We start from the raw sequence: 26,299 nt of genomic DNA, 5'->3' as shown, positions 1-26,299 counted from the left end.
ATCATCCCATAGAGCTTCTTTTTTAAAAGTTATTCGAGAAGGAGTTACGACCACAGAGACCACTTGTTGCGTTTAAAGCCGGTTAATATAAATTATATTCGTAAAGCTAAGACAGATTTTTTTTTAAATAATTTTTATAATTGTATAATAAGTCTGTGAAGGATTAAAAAAAAAACCGGTCGTCTATATGACTATATAACTTAAATACACTTAATTTTTTTCGTATTTTAAAATAAGAATTCTCATTTTATTTTTACATATTTTCGCGTTTCATACGAGAACGCCCACTTGCTTGACCATAACTGATAAAGTCTTGATGGATCCATGAATGCATTTTACGAGATGAAAATAACCATAGGTCGAAAAGTCAGTATAATATAATAATAAGTGCTTTTTTTATTGTCTGGAAACGGCATTATAGTATTATACATTAATAGCATCCTGTAGGAACTCGTAGGGATAAAATTTGCTCTACACTCCATAGTGAATAAACATCGTTAGGAGAGCTTATAATGTTACTTACTTAATAATGACAAAATTAAATACTCTCTAAGTGGAAGATTTAATTAACTTTCCATTGTTATGAGTTTATGACATATGTTGAGTATTTTTAATTTGTGATGTCGTTTACGTTATAGACATCGATAAATATATCACGCAGATATTTGATTATCATATTTGTAAATATGACTATAAATTATAACATCGTACTCAAGTATCTACTTAACATTTTATTTAGTCTCATTAATATTAATTAATGAGATAAATTTAATTTGCTATAACAATATTATTATGATGAATTAGTGGTATTACTTATTTGAATTTGATTATAATTTATATTTTATCACAATAAAATAACAAATTCAATGATCCCTAATCTTTTAAAATATAATTATGATTATCACGAATAAACAATATAACAATTAATGGATTTATTTATAATAAAACAAAGAATAACCATTAAAATATTATGTTAAATCGTTCAAGTGGTGGAATAAATTGAGTTTAAGATCAAACCAATTGTTTTATTTATTTATTATATTTACCATCATGTAATATGTTTAATGTTTATACTATAATAAAACATTCTGCATAACTATTCAATACATCATTATGAAAATATATTTCATTAATAAAAATATATGTACTTTAAGATGTTATAAGATCTAAATTATAAATAATGCGTGCCGGGTAGTATTGGTGTAGTAGGTCCCTGGTAGTATCTACCTTCTGTGGAATATTATATAAATGTATAAATAAAATAATATATTAAACAAATTGTAATAACACGATATGCTACATAGTAACAATAAAAGTAACGTAATATCATAAGAGTCAAGTCATGATAATTTACATATTTAGCATTATGTTTTCTATTCATGAACATTTCAAAATCTAATAAGTATATTATCTCCAGCATAGGATTAGTTTTATATTTGACAGAGCATGAACATTATGTTTGCGAAAATGTTAGCAATACTTTTGCATTGTAAAAAGTGAATGCACTATTAAGAATAATGTTCTTAATACTAAATTATACTAATTATAATTCTATTGTTTCTCTTCTTTTCTTTTCAGTATGTTACATCTATAAACTATCAAACTTATTTCGATTTAATTGTCTGCCATATGCATATATTATTGTCCATAATTTGTTGAAATAAACATAATATTATAAACCACTTTAGATAACACAAATACACAAATAAACAATAATATTATTATTTTAATTTTTTTGTTTATTATTATCATCTATTATATATTTTAAATAAATTATATATGTTTTAAGCCATTTCCATACAATATTACGCGTAATACCTACTTCCATGATAGTAAAACGAATGTTATAAATCTAATGTTTATGAAATAACATCTGTACCAACAAAGTATGAATAATGGGTAATAAATGAGATTTATAGTAACAGTTAATAAATGATGATCCATGAATATTAATACAATATTTATGCTTAACTAAATAGCCCTATATTTGGATGTATTTCATAATAAACTTGTTATTTATAGACTGTAATCTATAACCCTTAATTATAAACGTACGTGAACAAAATACGTATAGGTACATTTTTATAACGCTGATGAGTTTGCAATGTGTTTTAAAAACCGAATATTTTAGTTAAAAAAAAGGTAAATTAATATTCAAATCGGCACTGTGTAGGTATATAGTGGAATGCTATACACATGATTTTAAATTTATTTATTATAATATTGAATCGCTGCAACAACAGTGTATTATACATTATATATATGTTATAGGTATGGGGTAAGGGGTAAGTACACATAAATTAAAGTGAAGTGTAAGCATATTATATTTTTACTATCCTATCGGTTTTAAATAATAACAAAATCAATTGTTTCTTTTAAAAAATATGAACTTTATCTTTATGTTTTTTGAATTTTCTTTTGTCTTGTATTTTTTGTTTGTTATTTAATCTGGATAAGTTTTGTTTGATATTGACGAGTTGAATAGCATAAAAAATCCACTTATTTTCAAAAATAAATATTGGAACACGATAGTCCTTCAAATCCGTTTTAATCACAAAAAATGTAATCTAAAAATAATAAATAAACGATTTTAAAAGGGTATCTGAAAGTGGTGCTTGAAGATGTGAAAATTTATCGAAACATATTGTATACAATTAAAATATTTAGTTAAAAATATGTTTTTAAACATTTTTATTCGCCTAATTTGTTTTTGAAAACTAGTGGTAAATATAAAAATTATAGGTCAGCAACATTTTTAAATACATTTCAATGTAATACATTTACGAAATAGAATATCATCGAGTTAATATTTTCCAACATTTAATACTTTAGTAAGAAAATGACGATGGCATTTGCTTCGTATACGATATTTGTAGTAAAATCACTAAAATCTTGTTTTCAATTGTACGATGGCAGAGCTCTACACATTTCAAGAAACACATAAATACCCACAGCTGGAATAGAGTGAATCGCCGGGATGGAAAAGAGACTATATTCGACAGTGTATTGCAGTGGCTTCAAACAGCGCAAAACGATAAAATACGACGAATTTCATCCCTTGTGGGTCTTGCATGACTGCATGTGGCTACACGAAAACCCACAAAACTTCACTTCACGACAACAAAACAATGATATAAATATTGGAAAATCTCGATATGTCGTCGATCTCAAGGAAACAAAAAAAAAAAGTTCGAAACATCGAGTTCTTCCGTAATGATAATAATTATTTAAAGGAGATTTTAATCGAACTCGAGATTACGCGAAATTTCGACGTATCGCATAATAATAATTTAATGTAATACACCTACGCCATGTATATATATATATATATATATATATATATTATAATACGACCTTATATTTAGCATAAAATATATACAATCATCAAATAATATACCATGTTAAAGTCAACTGTGTGCTGCAGATGAGATAGATCAGCCGCTAATAATAACCATCGCATGATGTATATTGATGTCCCGTGTCCGGATATCACGATCGAGGTTCGCGGTGGCGTCGAATTTCCCACAGAATCCGACCGGCTCGTGTACGGACCACAGTGGTAAGTATGGTTAGTGGTTTTTACCAGTTGAGCATAATATATCTCGAGAAATATTATTTTTCGTTAATAGACGTTGACACGCGAAACTAATGATGATGGTGATAATTTTATAACAATTACAGACACACAGACACTTAAAAATAGAGATAGAGAAAGACAGAGATACACTGATAGAGAAGGACTGCCTGTCCGTGGACGAGACGCGAGTGCGTGGCGGAGGGAACGCGATGCGACTGCGATTCGAGGCGGCGGGCAGCGACTGTCGTGATAAACGATAATAATAATAATTCGAACGAGTGTGTGTTGTACGCGACTCTCCAGCCGGCGCGGCGTGCGCGTGAAAACTTACAAGGTCCACCCACACACCACCCCGCTGGCGCGTCACGGGGTAGGGAGAGACCCGACATATGTAGCACTGCAGCACAAACAATCCGTTCGGTTATTTTTTTTTTCATTATTATTCCTTTCCCGTTTCGGGAGGTTTTTTATAATATACTTTACGTAACGCGTGCGCCGCGGTCGATCGGTCAGCGACTCGCCGCGGACACACACTTCCGGGTGTAATAGTATCGACTATAATATTATATTATATATTTATATATACGCGTGCGGGTCTTGCGGCGACAGCGGCGCCCGAGGCCCCGAAATCGAATAAAACACGTGTCGTTATTATTATTATATAGGTATATGCATATATATTATACGATACGATACGATATACCTATACACCTAGACAATTTAAGTGTATAACAAATATATTATTATATTATGCTACAGCGCCGGTCGGATATAAGTGCGGTGGCGGCGTGGGTGTGTGTTACGATGTATACTATTATATTATACACGATTTTATGTAATAATAAAAACGGAAATCGAATATATGCGCTGCAGCGACGACTCGCGTCCACGACGACACCGTGGTCGATAAATAACATCATAACCGAATATAGGTACCTACCTACACGCTGAGATATACTACGGACTACGGATATATCGGGCTTACCGCAAACGGTTTCCGGCCAATTATCACGATATATATTACCTATGTCATGTATTTTAAAGGTTTTTGGTTTTTTTTTCTGTGTTTAGGCGATATACACGTCGTGATACTTGCTATATTGACTACGCTATACTCGACCGCGATGATGTGAAAATATCGATTTTGGTTAAACACTTCAATATAGTGTATATATAGGCCCTGCACCACCGCAACGTTTGAATTTCTGTTCGTTAAAAAAAAAAACTGTCCAATCAGTGTGAGATCGCTGTTCACTATATAATATCTTTAATAGATATACATATTATATAATTTATAGAGCGAATACAATTTATAAAGAACCCGTTTATTTATTGTACTTCCATACTCTGAAACGCTAATAGATTTTCAGTTATAAATATTAATAGTATAATATAGGTAGGTATGCCATTATATATGACGGACAAATATTATGTATAGGTAGAAACTAAATTGTTTCAAAATATGCTCGTACATATATTATAATATACATTGTTTGGTTGTGTATTTTACGATTATCAGAACATCGCGATGTTTTTTCGCATATCTGCATTGGAGAATATAATATAATGTCTAAACGAAAAATATACCTGAATCTGATCACCGTATTATTGCCTATAGGCTATATTAAAACTGTTTTAAATATTCTTTATTCTTTATATTATAATTGTTTTTCACTTAATAATATATTTATGAAAATATTTTATATCTCAGTGAATCTTGAGAATGATAATACTCCAATAATTTCACCGATACATGTACAATTTAGTTACGTAAATTTTTATTCAATCAAACTATAATAAATGGGCTATAAAACCTTCATAACAAGTGAGTATTATGCAAATGATGGGTGTAAGCTGTATTCGATGTAAACACGGATGTCTTAAAGACATTTAACTACGGTCAAAAACACTTTTATATAGGTCAAAATAAAATTGCGTAATGAAAATAATTAAGTTTAACTCGTGTACCTATATATATATTTAATAGTATTTTCATTTTATCAAATAAGAAATGTTTGTTTACTATACCATGGTTGTTTAATTAAATACATTAAATAGTAATAATAATAAAATATAGTACCTAAAATGTCTATTGACACGGTATAGCATCTTACAAAATTCAGCAGTTCATTTTGTATAGTGCAGTCTACTGCTTATATAGTCCAAACTTATAGGTATACCTATCTATGATAGCTGGTGTTATAGCTCTATACCTTACAGCTACCAGCTACTATTAACTTGGTTCTTTGGATAATGGTCACCCCTTAATAGTGTAGTATGCGGCCATTGGACATTGGCCATAATACGCCATTTGTCTCGATCCCTTCTGTAATCATTATAGTAAAAAGTTCAAATAAGTTTCACTATAGGTATATTATATACCTACAGCTCATATACCTATTATATTGTATAATGTATATAACCGCAGACATTTATTTTAGTATGCTGAGGTGCAACGTTATTATACTTTGATTATACTAAATATAATATTTGATACATCGTGCAGATAATATGGAATTTATTATATTTTTTAAATAATTAAATATAAAATATAATTATTAGTTTTTCGTTGTTATGACAACAACGAATATTTGAGTATTTAAATATACTGCTTTATATCTTTAATTTGATACGTAGTCCTCCGAGCCTGAAGCTATTAAATTCTATTATCGTATATGCCACTTTTAATTCTGAATAATAGTGTGGTAACAAAACAACAGACTTCAGTTTAAAAAAAAAATAATGGTAATCTTATCAAATCGCTGTGAATTAATTTTCTACAGACTGATAAAATAATTTAGTAATAATTAAGGAATGAAAAATTTAATTAAATGCGAAATACGATACGTTTTGTTGCATGAAACTCTTGTAGCAATACTGTTTGCAAATTGCTTCACTATACTATTATTATAATTAAAAGAAAACTCAAATCGATTTCTTTTCATTGTTATTTAAAAGTGAAAGAATTAGACATATAATTATACACAATTTACTACAACGAATAAATTAAATTTGATTATATTCCGATAAGTTTTTGAAAGTATAACCTATTGCATATAAAGACATAAAAATAATATCAATTTTAAAACACTAAATTATTAATCCGTGAGTATATTTCAATATACCTACTCTACCAACAATATGGAATGTGATTGTGACAAGAATGTTGTTACGGACACATACGCACACACATAATATATTATACACATTATTATACACTTAAATAATAACTTATGGTTCGTTGCGGTGCTGCAGTTACAAACTACTGCTGATAATTTCGGATAATTACGTATTTCGTTATTAATTGCCTGGTAAAATATTAATTACGGCCATTTGCATAAACGGATAATCTATTTGAATTGATTTTCTAATCGATACGCCGTAATAATGATAATGCAATGGCGCGAAAAGAATGCAGAGAAAAAATTAAATAAAGTAACGTGTCTATATAGTATATACGAGTATTATACTCGCAGTTGCTGCCCTAATGCGTGTGTATATACTGTATACATAAACATTATAATAATAATATAGTCGTACAAAGTCTGTTGGTGTGCGTATAATAACATATAAATGTATATTATAATATTATGTCGGTAACCAGTTTTCCGCGTGCGCTATAATATTATAATACATTAGCACACAACTGTCTGCGACTAACAGCTCTGAGTGTCAGGCTGGTAAGACACGACACACAATGGAATAAAGTGATAATAATAATAACAATCATACTGACTAATAACTAACGAGGCTGTGAAGTTTTTTATTTAACGCATGGCTTCTTATTGACTGTCTGTCTGTCTATAAGCTATTGTTTATTATAACATTTTGAATCGTATTTGTATATCGAAGAAGTAGACATTAGACAGTACTTATTTACCTATTATAGGGTTTTTGACATTTTGGCTTTTAACTAACTGTATGTGTTATGTGTCATCGTTATTCGTTACAAGTAAAATTATTTCACATTGTCTTTACCAAATTAGAGCTAGGGAAAAGATAAAAAGTTATTTAAGATGATAACCTAAATAAAATGAACTTTGTAAATTTGTAAAATTAAATTATCTAAAATAATTAGCAATACATGTTTTTTTTTTTTTTAACTTGATAAGTATTAGGTTGTAATTTTCCTTTATATTTTTAGGATTTAAAATTTGTTGATATTTAAATGGGTTTTAAAAATGTTTATAGGGCCATTATCATTCCTTAATAATAATAACCGAGTAACCGCATTATGCTGCGCCTATATTACACGCATTATGCACATAATATCTTTGTGGGATTAAGTTTCTAAAACCGAAACTCGAGACGACACAAAAATGGAGTTTTAAAAAAAAAATATACAATTCACGTGCCTCTGAAAACCACCTGTGGATTAAACATTCGTCCAGGTCGTCCAGCATATGTCCAGCGTCAATTTCCCGAGAACATTCTGTTGGCCGGCTTGCCGCGAACAATCGCGCGTATTGCAAAGTCGCCGAATAATAATTAGTACACAATTAATGTCACACCGATCGCGTAATAATGTAGTAATACCTAATAATAACAATAATATGGTCCAGGCACGCCATCTGCAGTGGGCGTTAACCGTGTATACCTACATACCGTATACCATAAACCATAATAATATAATATAAGTAGTATGGACTCACGTGCACAACAAATGCAGCAAACAGCTATACATATATATATACCTAATACAATTCGTAGCTCGTTGACAACGTATAATTTGAACACATTACGTTTTCATTGCGGAGAATATATTCTGACAATATTCTAAGCAGTGCTTCTTTAGTAGGAAACTGGTGGTAGGTATAAAAGTATTGTATAATAGCAATCACAAGGAACATGATGGCATGCAAAAACGCATCGTAGCTGTAGTTAGTAGTATTATAGTACCTATATTATGTCCGCAGAAGCACTTAATGTTTTTTCAACCAAGTCATAATATAATATTGTTAGTAAAGTTTTTGAACCATTACGACATATTACATTGATAGTCTTCATAAAATCTCTAACTGAATTAGGCATTAATTATTTCAACTCTTAAAACACTCAAAACATATACTTTAACAGTTTTACAGTCTTATTGGCTACTGCGCGTAGTGCGGACGACCGATTTCACTGCTCACAATAACGCATCCTGCGCTGCAGACTCAAACTCAATTAAAAAATTATTTTCAATATGTAGTAATTAAGTAGTAATTCTGTGGAGCATTTTAACATAGGCAATAAAATCGTAAATAAACTCATTTTAAACCTATGCTACCTCCGTCACAAGACATCCTTCTCTCAAGCTCCGAAATAGGAAATACCACAATTATAATACAATCACACATCTAACAAATATCTAGTATGCGTATTACCTAATGACTGCTATACTATGGTATATACCAAAATTGAAATTTTATAGGCATCATACATATCGACTGTTATCTTAAATTTCCAAATTTTTTGTTCTAAAAAAAATCAATTTTATTAATTGCACTCAGAATCAACAAGGAATTATTGTTTATTCGAATAAAAATAATAAAACTGCAGACCTGCGTCGAGGTTTGTGATCTGTTCGTTACTTATAGCATTTAACTTGACACTGCTAGGTAGTTGCTACAATGCACTGCCATCATAACTCATAAGCGTGATTCCGTAAAACAATGTGGTAAATATATTATTATCCACATAAGTCTAATACATTTAGGTCTAGGATAAAAAAAAAAGTAATAGTGAATAATATATAATATATGGTCGTACCACATATCATGATGCAACTATGCAAGCGCGCTAAAAATCTGTTTGCAAACGGATGACTGCAGCTGTAGTTGTACCTATAGGTATACCTATAATAGGAATATGAGTTAAAACTTCAAACATTTCTATAATATGATAATAATAATAATGATAATAATGATAATAATGATTTAATAACGGTGGTCGACAATTAATTCGCATTGCTGTTAATAGCTTTGAAGGATTTAAATAATTGCCATCTTAGAATGCTTTTAGAAGTATCGATGGTTTCATACACATGTACACAGAAACAATAATTAATAAATTGAATGTATAATTATCCCGACATCCGTTCAATGATATTATATGTTTTGAAATAAAATAATTGACACAAATCATGATTATTCAACTGTAGGTACCTATTAAATTTTAAGAATATCGTTTCAAGTGCACGCAATCGTATTCGAAGGAATATTCAGAGATTTTTTAACGTACATCATTGTGGTTACACATTAACTTCGTGATGAATGATCTAGTACGCACTTGAACATTACCTACATTCAATTTATGTAACTGTAGCAACACTTTATTATAGCGCATTTAAAATTATTATTATTATTTCTAAGAGTGTATTGTAAAATAATTTAGTATTATTTTTAGGCTTAAATCTCACGCGCTTTAAAAATCAAGTTGAAATGTATGTCAATGACAAATTGTTTGATTTACAAATAATGGTCAGTAGTCCTATTCAGATTAGTATTAAATCAATGTACCTAGGTACGTGTGTTTTCGTATTTTTCTTATTACGACACGATCATAATAGCAATAATTCAAATCAAATAATATGGCTGTGTCTCGTTAAATAATATTAGTTCCATATAAGTTGTAGGATTTACTCTACTTTTAAGTTGAAACGCCTTGACAGCAGAACAATGATTTGGGAGTAGCACTTGTCGATCATTATTATATGCGAAATTGAATATAATAATTGTAGCGAAAAATATACGCAATACAATACTATTGACTATGATTAATAACAGACTTATTATAATATTATTTTAAAGGAGCGATTGAAAAGTCATCAGAACAAAAAAATCTCGCAATTTTTGTCGCGTTTTTTCTGGATGCCTGTCAGCCACAGCCGATATATGGGTACCAACAACAATATGATTTATGTACTGAAAAGTGCGACGATTATCGTTTATTAATTTTTTTACTCGTCGCTATTGCTGCACGTGCACGTCTGTCTCGTCTGCACCGAGTCCGACTGCAGCAGATCAACCGCTGCTGCAGTGCGCCGAAGTACCGAACGCAGTGCTAGGCGAGAGGCGAAGATGCGAAGACGTCCTACTGGAAGTCGCGTTAAAAAAACTTCCATGTTATTTTATTATCATCACACCGAAGAGCCGAGAGAGTGGAGGGAATAGAAAAAATTGGAAATACCACGTGCGTGAAGTTGGCCCCCCCACCTTTGCAAATTTCTGTGAAAATTATGTAATCATTTTGCAAATAATTTGCAAATATTTGCAAATTGGTTTTCAGAATTTGCAAATAAATTCCCCACCCACAATAAAAAAAATAAGATAGGGGGGGCCAACTTCACGCAGCCCCCCCTATATGTAGATAGTGGATCCAAGATACTACCAACATTTTGCAAATCATTTGCAAATATTTGCAAATTGGTTTTCAGAATTTGCAAATAAATTCCCCGCCCGGTATAAAAAAAATAAGATGGGGGGGCCAACTTCACGCAGCCCCCCCTTTTGAGCAACAAACTTCAAAATGCTACCAACATTTTGCAAATCATTTGCAAATATTTGCAAATTGGTTTTCAGAATTTGCAAATAAATTCCCCGCCCGGTATAAAAAAAATAAGATGGGGGGGCCAACTTCACGCAGCCCCCCCTTTTGAGCAACGAACTTCAAAATGCTACCAACATTTTGCAAATCATTTGCAAATATTTGCAAATTGGTTTTCAGAATTTGCAAATAAATTCCCCGCCCGGTATAAAAAAAATAAGATGGCAGCTACGAATTGTGCTGACATTTTGTAAACAGCCCGCTAACTTTTTTATAATTTCGAGTTCAAACTCATACCAATCGTTGGTGTTTATACGTATGTATAGTTTATAGTATAGTATAAAATTATATTATATAATACACAATTGAAATAATATACTAGGTACTTATAGAAGTATTTTACATAATAATATATCGGGCTACTATTTAATATAAGTTTAATAAATTGAGCATAAACATAAAAGTAATTGTTTCTTACCTACCCTTATAGTCTTAATACATGATACTATTATAACATTAAATATATATATTAATTAATTATGACATTTTTCAGATCTACATCCTATCTACCTACCTATAAAATAACAAAACGAATCAACCACAAATTTTAAAGAGTATTAATAATTTAATATTTTTAAATCAATAAATTATGCTTATCAGATCTTCAAATTTTATTCATTTTAAATTTAGGTTGTTAATTTTTAATTATTGAAGTTAGAAAACGTTGTTCCTAGTTTTTGCCATTTATTCACACGATTCGTTATTGCAGCATGCTGCATTGGGTTTTCTTGCGGACCGTTTAGTTTTAAATATAACAGGTTGTTAAGGGGATCGCAGCAGACGTATTTTTCATACGTTTCAGACCAATAAGCGGTGGTAAATTACACATACTTCGAAATGTCCGATTTTCATTTTTTATACATGTATGAACATTGACAAATAATCTAGGCTTCTTAGGAAGTCGATTTTCAATTTTCAATTTAAAAGGACCTTAAAATAACGATTTTTTAATGAGAAATCTCATGAAATAATTGCATTACATTTGTATTTATTTTGAGCACATCTGATTTTAAATCAAAAAAGTGATTCCTAAGAAGCATAGTTTAGAAGTTTATAAATTCAACTATTTTTTCAAAATTACAATCGAACATTGGGAAGTATGTTTAATTTACTACCGCTTTTAGTAGTTTTTATAGTCATGCAAACAAGAATATATTTCATTATTCGCGATGAATTGACATGTGCGTGTGCGTGTGAGAGTTTCTTCCGGCGACCGGCGCGGTTGCCCGAATCGGCGTGACAGTGATTCTTGGAAACAATTAGCAGATAAGGATTACTGGAGAGGTATAGAAGAATAAAGCTAATGGGTGAAAAAAATAATCAATAATAATAATATTTTTCCAAAATTAATTAAATTTCACTACATGTTTATATTCTCATTTTCTATACACCATATAATTTTGAAAATATTTTAATTTGTTTTGAGCTGTTTACACACTTTCAGTTTTAAATATTTTTAGTTTTTTTTTTCTATTAATATCAATAAAACTTTATTTGGTGTGCCAAAATGTGTGAAAAATTAATACAAGGCTCCTGTTATATTGTTTCAATAGCAGTTGAAAAATATTAAAAATACATAGGCACATTTTTTTTTATAAACTTTTAAAGTTCGAATTTTGACTAAATTTATCAAAACCTCGAAAATCATCAATCATTGCAATTAAAAAATTATAAAATGCTCAGTTTTTATAACTAAGGATTGATAATTTAAAACAAAGATTCTCATAAATAGTTCAGACCGTAATCAAAAAATCTAAAAAATAAATAATAAGAAATTTAAAAAATATTTTAAAAAATGATTTTTATAATTTTTTTTTAAATTCTTTACTTAGTTTCATTTTTTATGATTACAGTTTTTTTTACAAAATTTTTGATTTCTTATCAAATATTGATTTTTTATTGAATTAATATAATAAATACATTTTTTATCAAGTATAAATGTTTTTATTTAATATATATTTTTTAGCAATTTTATAAAAATGGAATATTTTTTATTCATCTTTAACCTTCAATATATACCTTGTAAAAAATTAACTGAATAAAAAATCAAGATTTGATAAGAAATCAAAAATGTTGTAAAAAACACTGTTATAATAAAAAATGAAACTAAATAAAGAATTTAAAAAAAATTATAAATTATAAATTTTTTATTAAATATATTTTTTTATAATTTGCATTATTTATTAAAAAATCGATTTTTATAAATATTTTTTTTTTATATATTTTTTATGAAATTGAATAACTATATGGTGGGAGGAGGACAGGCTCCAACAAATTCCAACAAATGTTCAACAAGTCCGTTTGAACATTGTTGGAAGGTTTTTGAACGATTTCAATAAAAATGTAATGCTAGGGGTGAAGTTGGCAGTACAAAATACATGGTGGGATAGCTGAAAAGTGGGGGTCCAACAAATTCCAACAAGTTTCCAACAATGTCCAACAAGTCCATTTGAACATTGTTGAAAGGTTAGTTCTGCTAACATTGTAATGCTAACTTCACATAGGTAAAGGATCATGCCACGCGGACTAATGAATAGTGATTAATTAAATTAAATAAATTTAAAACAATTAAATTACTAATACCTTTTAAAATTTGTGATAGGTTCATATTTTTATCTAGGGACACCTATCGTGTAATAACAAAACCTATTAATAATTAAGTAAAAAAATTGTCTTTTTAATTTTCCTTTTACCAATTCTATGATAGTGACATGACTCCAGGATCCTGCATCAAAATGAGAAAATTGCCGGTGGTGTTAATTTGTTTTGATGTATGGACCTGACGTTTTATAATAAATGGCAAAAACTAGGAACAACGTTTTCTAACTTCAATAATTAAAAATTAACAACCTAAATTTAAAATGAATAAAATTTGAAGATCTGATAAGCATAATTTATTGATTTAAAAATATTAAATTATTAATACTCTTTAAAATTTGTGGTTGATTCGTTTTGTTATTTTATAGGTAGGTAGATAGGATGTAGATCTGAAAAATGTCATAATTAATTAATATATATATTTAATGTTATAATAGTATCATGTATTAAGACTATAAGGGTAGGTAAGAAACAATTACTTTTATGTTTATGCTCAATTTATTAAACTTATATTAAATAGTAGCCCGATATATTATTATGTAAAATACTTCTATAAGTACCTAGTATATTATTTCAATTGTGTATTATATAATATAATTTTATACTATACTATAAACTATACATACGTATAAACACCAACGATTGGTATGAGTTTGAACTCGAAATTATAAAAAAGTTAGCGGGCTGTTTACAAAATGTCAGCACAATTCGTAGCTGCCATCTTATTTTTTTTATACCGGGCGGGGAATTTATTTGCAAATTCTGAAAACCAATTTGCAAATATTTGCAAATGATTTGCAAAATGTTGGTAGCATTTTGAAGTTCGTTGCTCAAAAGGGGGGGCTGCGTGAAGTTGGCCCCCCCATCTTATTTTTTTTATACCGGGCGGGGAATTTATTTGCAAATTCTGAAAACCAATTTGCAAATATTTGCAAATGATTTGCAAAATGTTGGTAGTATCTTGGATCCACTATCTACATATAGGGGGGGCTGCGTGAAGTTGGCCCCCCCTATCTTATTTTTTTTATTGTGGGTGGGGAATTTATTTGCAAATTCTGAAAACCAATTTGCAAATATTTGCAAATTATTTGCAAAATGATTACATAATTTTCACAGAAATTTGCAAAGGTGGGGGGGCCAACTTCACGCACATGGAAATACCGTCAACGTATCAACTCACGCGCGTAGGTATATAAAATATACACAGCCTCATTTTTTTTTCCTCCGTACGATATCGCAACTCTGCTGTCGTACATAATAAAGAATTATATACACACTCGCGACACGCGTATTACACACACACACTCGCATAAAAACACACCAGTAAAAATACAGGTATATACTATACGGAGAGACAGAGAGACGGCGAGTGAGAGAAGTACACGACCCGTATTACGACAGAAACGATATAAAGTTTATGGAAATGTGTGTATATCGGCAGCGGGACAGTTCATTACAGGTTCCGCCGCTACGGTCGTATATGAAATCCCCGACGGTGGCTGCACACAGGTCTCTCTCGGCGACGACTGAGATAGCTTTCGTATAATATACACATGTACCTGTATAGATATACATAATATGCGTACGTACGTTATGATGATGTCCAGACGGGAGGCTGTTGACGCGCGGCCGTCCAATTAAAAGGTCAACAATACGAGTGAAACATATTATTATTATTATTATTATATATAAAGTCGATCGCCGCGTGATTTATATACAGCGACCGATGAGTTGTGCCCGCGCGAGACTGCTCGGGATATTTGACTCTGCATCTGCGACACAGCAACCCTATTTTTTATCGACTATTTGCAGATCGATCCGCCTTCCATGTTTTTTTTTCCTTCCCAGCAACGTACACACTATACTTGCATTAGTGCGTTACTATTTACTACTATACGTCTATACACTTACTGCAACTGCAGTTACTATTATATTACTATCTGTTTATTTTATAGTTTTAACTCAGTAATTTTGTTCATTTTTTTTTTTTTTTAAATTGAAATTTAATTTTTGAGATGAAATAATTTTTAGCGATAGAAATCAGTCATTATTTTTTATATGCAATTCAATTTTAAACGAGCAATAAGTGACTTAAAAAAAATAATCATATCAGATAAAACAAAAAAAAAAAATAAATTATGATTTTTTTGATAAGCAAAGTAGTATTTTTATGATTCATAATAGTATCAAGTAGCATTCGAATTAAATGAAAATACTTTTTATCTTCTCAACAATTTTTGTCAAACCGAGTATTGTATGAAAACTATCGCCGCGCACATAGGAATAACACGAAAGACGACGGCGATGATCGAACGCGGTACCTGCAGCAATCACATATGTTTTATTTCGTTTTTATATGACCTAAAGTTTTTTATTCGGGAGTAGGTAACGTGATACGGGAAACCGATTAACGACAGCATTTCGACAACTCTTCCTGCACCCAGTGTACGTGCATTGTTAAATAACATTTTTTTAAAACATGGTAATAAGTTGAGCTACTCGAATGTCGAACGGACGTACACCATCATAGAGAACGATATCATTGTTTCTGCATTAGTTGTAACCAAAGGAGGAAGACGACCCTTTAACCGGTACATAAAACACAATATGGAGTTATGTTGCGTTCGACCGCCCACGCTTAACGCGCGTTTAATAACATTTAGGGAAAAACTACTCATTTACGTTATTTTATTTTTCATCCACGAGGAATCTGTGACCGAACAATTACTCACATATTTATATACTTATATATTTACATATAAAACAAGAGACGCGATGAGATAATGAGGAAGTCACGGCCAATGAACCGTACACACAGACGGGTACCTGCTGTCGAAACACCGAAATTATCTGAGAAAACTTTATGTTCCTGATTAAACACTGATAGTAATACGTTATACTATATGCATATTCGTATAGCATATTATAGGTATGATATACATAAACCAACTATATAGTCTATAATATTCTGTAGCATTTTCATACTTTAATGACTTTATCTTATATGTATTATAATCGTTGAAACGCTGTGACCACATTAAACTTGATTGAAACGAACAACAAGAAAATAATTGACACTCGGTATTATTATTGATATGCGCATTCCAGTTATGTAGATCAATTTTTTTCGAGCATCTATAAATAAACTTTGAATACAATTACTATAATAATAAACATTTTTTATTCTACATTCCTTAGGACCTGTTGTAGGTATTATTTATATATTATATACACACCGTACGGCGTACATCGTATTCAGTACGCGCAATCATAACATATAGTAAGTTATGTTAAGTATAACTAATTAGTAACCACCAATGTCGCATTGTCACAATATAATATGATTTTAACATATTATATAACTTTATGTTATTCGATAATGAAAAAAACATCTATTATTATGATCTAAAACAATAATAATAGATTGATCACAAATATAACATGCATATTAAAGAACATTACGGTTAAGAAGTTTTTAATTTAGAAAAATTATTTTGACTGCCACATCGGATCAAATATTTTGTATGACATGTAGCTATAGAAACATAATAAAACTGAAATATAATAATGTGGTTTTTGTAGATTTACTTATCTTTATTTTAACTTTAAATTGTATTCTATTAATTTATTGGTAATGATTATTATTACAGATGTACAACAAATCGGAAACACGTTTGTTGTTGGTTTTTTACGATCGTTATTACTTATAACTTATAACTTAAAAGACAGGTATCTACATTCTACAATATCTATTGATATTCCGTATTCATCGTATCCCAACATCACCATAATAGATTAAGACACGAATACTACTTTCATTAACATTGGCATACTGAGGATTGTTTTTGAATGACAAATATTCACATTTTATACATAAATTACACGGGTTCGTGGTATGTTAATGCGTGTATTTGAATGAACATAATCTATTATTATCGAGAACATTTTTAGATTCTATAAGTAGGTACCTACCTACGTATCTACGTAATTTACGATTTCTGAATGTTAATTTGAAATTTTCTAAATCGCACTTGTAAAATGTAAATGTACGCTATTTATATACGTTTAATGAACTCAAATTGAAAGGTTAGCAAATTTTATTCAAATTTTTTCGGGCAATTATACCATCTGCCAATATAAGTATTCGGATTCAAGATATTAGACGGTGTTATTTTTTGTTGACATATTCTATTATTTAACAGTGCTAGTGTATTCTACACTCAAAGATATTACGCGTAGTTATACGTACCCACCTGTAACATACGGACTAATGCGAGTAATGACTTATGATTAAACACATTAAAATCACATATAATTTATATGGTTGCATTTCGCTATAAATATAATATAGGTATCGTTTTTAATCTCACTTAAAAAAAAATCCTGAGGACATTAGTTAAAGCACGACTGCTGTATCATCTATTCGAATACACAGGTATATTATGTAGGTACACGACCTAATTACGTAATTATAGCTTCTAAATGTAAAACGAATGGTAGAAATTGAACAAGACAGTTTTTATTTTTAGCTTAGGATTGAACTTGTATTTTTCGAGTGATTGTGATTGATTTATAATGGTAAGATAAAGTTGCTACGTTATATCGTTATATGACGTGACTTATTTTTTAGAAACGTAAAAATAATAATATGTCATTATAATAATATCAACTAGTAACAACTATTTTATTTATTTATTATTATAAAGTAAAGTATATAAACACAATAAACCATAAATTACACATTTTTAATTATAATATATTACTATCATAAATCACGTTAATAGTAATAAAAATAAAAATAATTGTAGAAGATAATACTTATTATAAACAGAGTAAATTTTTAAATAATATCTATAGGTATGGTAAATGGTTCATTATTAGAGTATTATTTTACGTATTGATTTTTGATCACAATTTATGGGATTAAATATGTAACGATACAAATATCAGATAAGTAGCCTAAGTACCTGGTATGTCTATTGTACCTTTTATAAAATATCTTTTACTATAAAAGTGAAAAATATTTATGAAAACCAAACTTCAATGGAAAACAGATAGGTATCTAATAAATAAGCAATATAAAAACATTAAACAAGTGGATAATAAAAAATATTGATTATTGCACTTCTAAAAATATAATATGAAAACATTTTGTATTAAAATAAATAAAGTAAAAGTTTTCTTTTCATCAGCTTAGTTTTTTACAAATTCATTCAAAGGGGGTGGCAAATAGGGCAAGTGCTCTAAGGTGAACAAGGTGGTAAAAGTTGTAACTTTTTAAAGGATGGCAAAGTTTAACCTAACCTATTTTTTTAGGGGTACCATACATTATTGTTCTGCATGAGGTATGCTAATAAAAACTAAGTTAAAAAGTTTTTTCTAACCAATATAATGTATTCAATATTAATTTACTTAATATAATTCACCACACCTGCAAGTGTTGTTTTAGTCTTACATATATATAACATAGTCGATTTGTGATCAATATAATCAATTTTGTGTAGTTAAACTTAATAATACCTTTTGGATCCTATTAAACATAAATATTAGATTGAGTTTCGAGTAAATGTCACAGGACATGTGCTTAATTGTTGAGTAGTATTTTGAATATCCGCCAAGTAAAAGTTATACAAGCAATACTCGAAAATCCTACACAACGAGTTACGAGTATATTTGTATATACAGCATATTAATATAGGTAATATACTATGCAGTTGATATATACATTGTTTAAATAACGTGATATCATCTCGGGTATATAATACCAAAAAATAGATATAAAAAAATATAACAGAAATGTTATCAAAAAAGTTTAAAATCATCTTACGAGTTGCGTCCGATGTATGTATAAGAGTTTAATATAATTTAACGTCCATTATTAAATATGACGCCGCGTTTACATAGGGGAATATTATAACAACGATATTATTATACGGTACAAATTGTTTCGGACATAGTGATGAAAATTACATGTGATATAATGGTTTTTATAGCTCGTGCTACGGATTGTAATAATATTTCCCATAAAATCAATTCTAACCATGCAGGTTTGTGTCCTATAATAGTCGAAGTCAGACTTCCATTCAAAAAAAAAAATATATATAATATAAAAATAGGTATATGATTATAATATTATATACATGTATGATATTAAAAAACCGCTTTTGATTCCAATGTGTATGTGTGTGTGTGTTTGTGTGTGTTGTGTTGTGTTTACCTTGTGATTAACATTATACCGGCTACTGTATATGCATCCAATGTGTGCGCGCACACACACACACACACCTTAGGTATGGTGGGCATACTGTAGCACAGCATCTCATCAGGCCACCAGTGTTATTGTTTTTACCTCCTTATTATAAATATATAAGGTATACACACAGAATATTTCTTTCCCTCTTTGTTTTTCTTTTTATACACCTATAGCTTATATATACATATATACTGCACCTAAATAGCGGCCCATAATTATCTTCGACCTTGGGCTCCGTTGGGTGGTCTCTGCTGGACCGGTTGTTTCGCTTTTGCCTTCTGGGGTCCCCCCCCCCCCGACCATTCGACACAGAGCGGGCAGGCGTTCTTGTGTGTCAGTGTTTGTGTACGCCGTACGGTGTTATTGTATAATATGCATGTATACATCATATCATATAGGTATACTTTTATACATAGAACATCGCATAATACGCGAGGACGCTTCGTTTGCACGTCTTATTCGGATTTTGTGGTCAGCAGATCATTTGCGCTCTTTTTTGCACGATCATCGATTGTGAAATTATTAATCGGTCCGGAAAAAGCGTTTTTTATTCTCAAAGCCCGCCGTTCGGTGTCCGTGTATAATAATTGCAGGACATCCCATCCCGGCATCCCCCTGCAGGCAGTGGAAACGACAACAAACGAAAATAAAAACGTGCACCGCACCAATAATAACACGCCGCACCGGTTTGTTGGCTCATAAAACACACGAGCTAGTATTCCGATGATAACATGCAGCTCGTTAAACAATGCGTGTTAGTTACACGGAATACAAATTACACTATGCGTGTAGACGTTGATGAGCCAGTCGGAAATTTTTTTTATAATACGCATCATAATAGACATATAGGTATTCATATAATACGTGTAATACGTGTATGTTTGTCCTGTGGAATCTGCTACATTGCGGGAAAACAGTGGCCTTATGCTGTTAATGTTATACGCTGTAGGTACATATATATAGCGTATAAAAATATTATAGGCACCTATAATAGCTAGGTATACATTGCATCGCGCAAATACGTCAGTGGAAAATCGCAAAAGATATAAATAGTTTATCCGCATCTCCTGGCTCCTGGTATATAGCAATTATTGGTGAGTTAACGAGGCGCTTTTTTAAGATCATTAAACATTTTTAACTACACAAGTTTTCCGACTATAGTCCCACTGCAGGCTATGAATCTCATTTTAAAGTTTATTGCACTATTCAAAAGTGGAAGTTTAACTGTGATTGCGTTGACAAGAGTCTTGTTCGAAATCATTAAAATTTTTTTAACTATACGTATAGGTTTTCCGAATAGTCGCTCGCAGGCTTTGTGAGTTTCATTTTCCCGTTTATTGCATGCAATATTCAAAAGTGGAAGTTTCACTATGAATATATCATAATATAGGCATCTATAAAATAAATTATATTCAATACGTAATAGGCACCTATACTATTGATTACTCGAAACGTTTATACGCTGATGATCAATGGCTGGCTCACGGCGGCGTGTCAATAAAAATCAGATGATGGTATATATTAACGATGCAATAAACTATAGAAAATTATGTTTATAATCGTAATAAAATAATTGCATGATGTGGTTTTCTCTTGGTAGTGATAAAAAAGCTCTTCCGGTGTAAAAGTCTATAATCAACTGCATTTCGCTAAACATAGTCAGTAGATCTTTGGACGGTGAAAGTTAATTTTGTGTATTTACTTTAATTTTAAAGCTACTATAATTAAATAGATTAACAAATTATAGTCTTGATACTTATTATATATATATATATATTATTGTGTTTTCTTATAAACTAACAAGATGAATATAATAATTGTAACTATAAAATTTATATTTGTTTTGATAGTAAAATATTTAAATATATAATGTATTTACACAGAAATAAGTGATGAAAACAATTTCAAATCAAATCAACTGTCGGTTTTAGATCTGGAGAACCATTATGCTTGAACTACAAATATCTAAACATCTTCTTACGAAAAATTAAATAGTAAACAAAAATAAATTCAACAACATATTATTATGTTTCCGATAGGTCTCTCATTAAAAATAAATTATCAGAATTCTGTTATTTTTCCTCTGAGTAATCACTACGAATTTAGTGAAATTGGTACTCAGATATTTTATAAGTTAATCATGTAAGTAAGTATTACAATCTTTGATTATAAATAGTATTATAATATAACTATTTACATACAATTATTGAATTATATTACTATCATGGTATAATGTAAACAGTAATAACCACATACAAGTATAGTGTTAAGTTGAAAATACATTAATTATATTTCTTTGATTAAAGTCTGGTGACACTCGATATTCGTGATTCATATTATAAATTATTGAATCTTGAAGAATTTAAAACAGTATAACGATTACAGTAAAAAAAGTAAAATTGTTTTCATTTTAAATATTTACAAGTTCGATAAAACTGATTTTAATATTATTGTGTCTTAAGAATTATATAACGTATTTATAAAAAATATTAGTTTTGAGAAATGTTTTGTTGTAAAATATATTTTTCTGATGACATGTATATATATTTATAAATAGATAAATAATCTAACAATAAGATTTACTCGTGGATTTCATTTTTCTCCTATAAGTACCAAAAGAAATGTTCATTGTAAGAACATAATAGAAAATAAATAATATTAAAATATTGTTGAGGGTATAATATAATATGGCGTAAAAACAGCTTCCGGGGTTGAAGGTAAAAACAATAAGAGATATTACGCGAGAACACGACGTGTGACGTGATAGTATATTATTATTATTTTCTTTCGTCAAAGCCCGAACGCCGTACAAAAAGAAGGAAATGCGATATTATTATGGTTCAGTGGTTCTGTCATATTGCAGTTATATATTATATGCGCATAAATAAAATATTATAATATATATTCCACGCGTCACAGCGTGCGGTATACCACTTCACAGGTACATATGTATAAAACACAAAATATGCTTCTCTCCTCGGCTGCAGTCGACCGTCCCCTTTGAAAACGACTATTGTACGAATAAACGTAATTACCAATATTATATATATATATATATATATATAGGTACGGTGGCGTAGTTCGGTGAAAACTTCTAAAAAGTCAATAACGATCGAACGTGCGAACGTGCGAACCCGTGGACACCGCCGCGACGGTCGACAATAGAAAGCAACACGAGCACACGAGGTGAATGTTTTTTCTTCTTTTTCGAATGACCACCGGTGAAAGTTTTCTCAAATGTAAATAGATATATAATATTATTATGTATACGACGGCGAATGGGACACTTTTATTATGGCCGATTATTATTCCATACGCGCATTATCTCACGTATTGGGTTGCGCGCGCTCTACGACAAGACTATAACACGACGGTACGCCGCAGCGAGAGAATAGCTATAGGACGACAGAAATAATAATAATAAAAAGCATCGAAAAACAGAAATTATAATATTATAACACGACGAGATACCTGTATCCATATCGTAACCACCAGTGACAAGACGTTAACGCGGTTACGAATAAAATAATGCGGTTGATACCGTTAATATATTAATATCGTCGGGGGAGGAGGAAGTGAAGAAAAACAAAACCCGTTTTCGATCTGTTCTATTTCAAAATCACTATAATATAATATTATATGAACCTATTACTATTATAATACTGGTGCAGCATAAATCTACGTGCATAATAGTGTTTCTGTTTAATTAGCCGGCGTATTAATAATTGTTGTTGTCCGCCGTATATAATATATTAAATAATCCCTGGCCGGCTGCCGTCTATAATAGTAATAGTAATAATCATAATAATTGCTTTCGGTGGCTGAATTATGTAGCTACCTGAAGTGACGCCCGGAAGACGGTAGTCCCGAAAGGTGGAACGTACCTACCTATATACCGGCCCCGGGGGGAGATGCACTCCAAGACGTGTTTCTCCGCAGTCGAGAGTACACACGAGCCGACGGGCGGGCAAGCGGGTTTACGTGCGTATAGCATAATGTATAATAATAATAACAATATTATATTATTATTATTATTATGTTGTATACACATTGCCAGAATATAATATGATCCAGAAGATTTATCTTCGATTCGGGTATAGTGCATAAAAACCACAAAGTTATTATAACGTTTGGTGTGGGCGGTGTGGCGCTGCAGCGCGGCAGGCAGGCAGGTACCTATCTCGCGCACAAGGCATCACATCACGGAAACCGAATTCGTTTTTCATAAAAACACACTGAAAAATCGAGCGGGCGAAAGGTGAAAAAAAAATACCCGCAGATCCCCAACCACTATTGTATTATAGAAACGTCGACTCATGCAGGTTTCTGACAAAGTGTTTTTTTTTCAACAAATCGTAATGCGATGATGTACGCACCTTATATAATATTATAATAATCGTAAAATTGTATACAGGGTGATTCACCAGACATGTACTCTCGTTTTTTCTTTGAGTTAATGCAGTTATTCAAAATCTGGGTTTCGAAATTCTTAATTATATTTGAAGACCTGCAAATTTTCAAATTCTTGATATTATTCATACTATTTTAGATGTACAAACTCTGTTTATAGAAAAACTCAATCCTCCCGCCTCTTTATACTGTAAACTGCTAATTTTTCGTGGACAATTAGAATTAGAATTCGAAAGAGTGGTCGTTGAATAATTTAATTTTATAATTCACAGTAAAAAAGCGGGCGATTCTAATTTTGAGAAACTAAAGTCTGTAACACAAGGGGTGCTCAATGTAAAAAAATCTCATTAATTTGAATAAATTCATTATTCAATTTAAAAAAATTGGGCGTTTGTGCAGGGTGAATCACCCTGTATATTATATTAGTACGGTACCTATGTATACGTCAAATTTTTTGTATATGAGATCAACTAATGCACGTGTACTAACACGCTCTTTTTCATCACGAGCTCCGCGAGGGCATCAGTTTTGTGTGCACTGCGCATAATATTAACGTTTCTGGAAATATTATAATATTGACGACCACGAACGACCAACTCGCATTCCGTTAAGACCGACAACGTTGTAGTGTTGTACCTACACACCTTATAGGGAAAGAGCCGCTGCATGTTGTAGTACGTATACAGGTATCAAAATTTTACATCGATATACCTGTGAGTGTATATTAATTGTAGGTATACTAATTACCAATATAAGTGTATTACATCGTACTATGATTGTTTATTTTATATTGACGCCAAAAAAAACCATATGATATATAATATGACGTATAGATTATGTAATAATTATTATAGAATAAATAATATAATTTAATTAACAATATTTGTTAGTATCTATATAGGTACAAAGGTAATATTTAAAACGTCAACAATTTAATATTCAAAATTTAAACATAAACGCCGATGAGGTGATGTGGATATCAAAGTTGAAGTCAAAATCGTCAAGGCCATTATACTGGTACACCTCACCGGGACCGGGCTTACCGGGTGTTTTTGAATATCCTTTGCGCAGATCGTCAAGACGCTCTTTGTCGTGCAATCGCATCATGATTAATCATAGTCAGTGGGTAGACTACCTTTATATGGAATAAAAATAAAAATACGTCGTCCGCGTTCAACGCATATATAATATGGACATTGGACATATAATGGTTAGGCGGGAAATATAGCGCCTATATAAGACGAGTTTGAACGAAAATTACCGTGGGACGTGTGGTAACTGCTGCTGCGATAGGTGCATAGATTATATAGATCTCTATTGGCGGGGGCGTCGATTTGAATTCGTATCAATTTTGGATTTAATAGCTGCGACTCTAGTATAGGTCTAGCATACATTTGTACAGTGCGTATACCGCAAAAAAGCGTTCGCGCGTCGACAAAATACGGTTTGTCGTGCGGTGCTCAGGAATGTGAATAATATATAATAATATGTTACAACCGTGTTATAATATTAAATTGTATTTGTGTGTTCGATACACAGCTTTCGCCATTCAGTATAATATTATAATACACGTCTGCTGCAGGTGGTAGTAAAAACGTTTGTGTACGTTCCCCGAGAATCGACGTCGTCCATTGTCCCGTGTCCGATCATTAGTGGTCGAGGCACAACGGTGTATGATAATATTATGTACCTCTAGCTATGTATTATTATGTTCATATATATATATATATATGCATATGATATCAGAAACTCAGAACTCAGAAGGTACACGTCTTCGATAATTCGGTATAAATATATAACCTATACAGGAAACTCGTTATTACGTGTTTTAGTGTTTATATATTACTTAGGTATCCGATCGATCGATTACGGTT

At 30.8% G+C, this 26,299-nt stretch overlaps 1 protein-coding gene across 2 annotated transcripts in view; it reads right to left on the bottom strand.

The window, feature by feature from the left end:
* Positions 1–26,299, bottom strand: part of LOC107168730 (uncharacterized) — a 58,637-nt gene that overhangs the window by 26,848 nt on the left and 5,490 nt on the right. Inside the window, exon 1 of one of the 2 annotated variants that reach the window (XM_089220125.1) lies at positions 3,398–3,812. The exons of the other annotated variant lie outside the window; for it this stretch is intronic. The gene's annotated coding sequence lies outside the window, so the exon portion shown is untranslated. Of the gene's footprint in view, positions 1–3,397; positions 3,813–26,299 lie in introns of those variants that run through there. 2 annotated transcript variants of the gene reach the window in all.

This window comes from Diuraphis noxia, unplaced genomic scaffold, assembly GCF_037042655.1.
Source record: "Diuraphis noxia isolate RWA-SAM2 unplaced genomic scaffold, SU_Dnox_SAM2 contig0002, whole genome shotgun sequence".
NCBI lineage: Eukaryota > Metazoa > Arthropoda > Insecta > Hemiptera > Aphididae > Diuraphis > Diuraphis noxia.
Note: the sequence above shows the minus strand (reverse complement) of the source record. Positions and strands in the feature narration are given on the sequence as shown.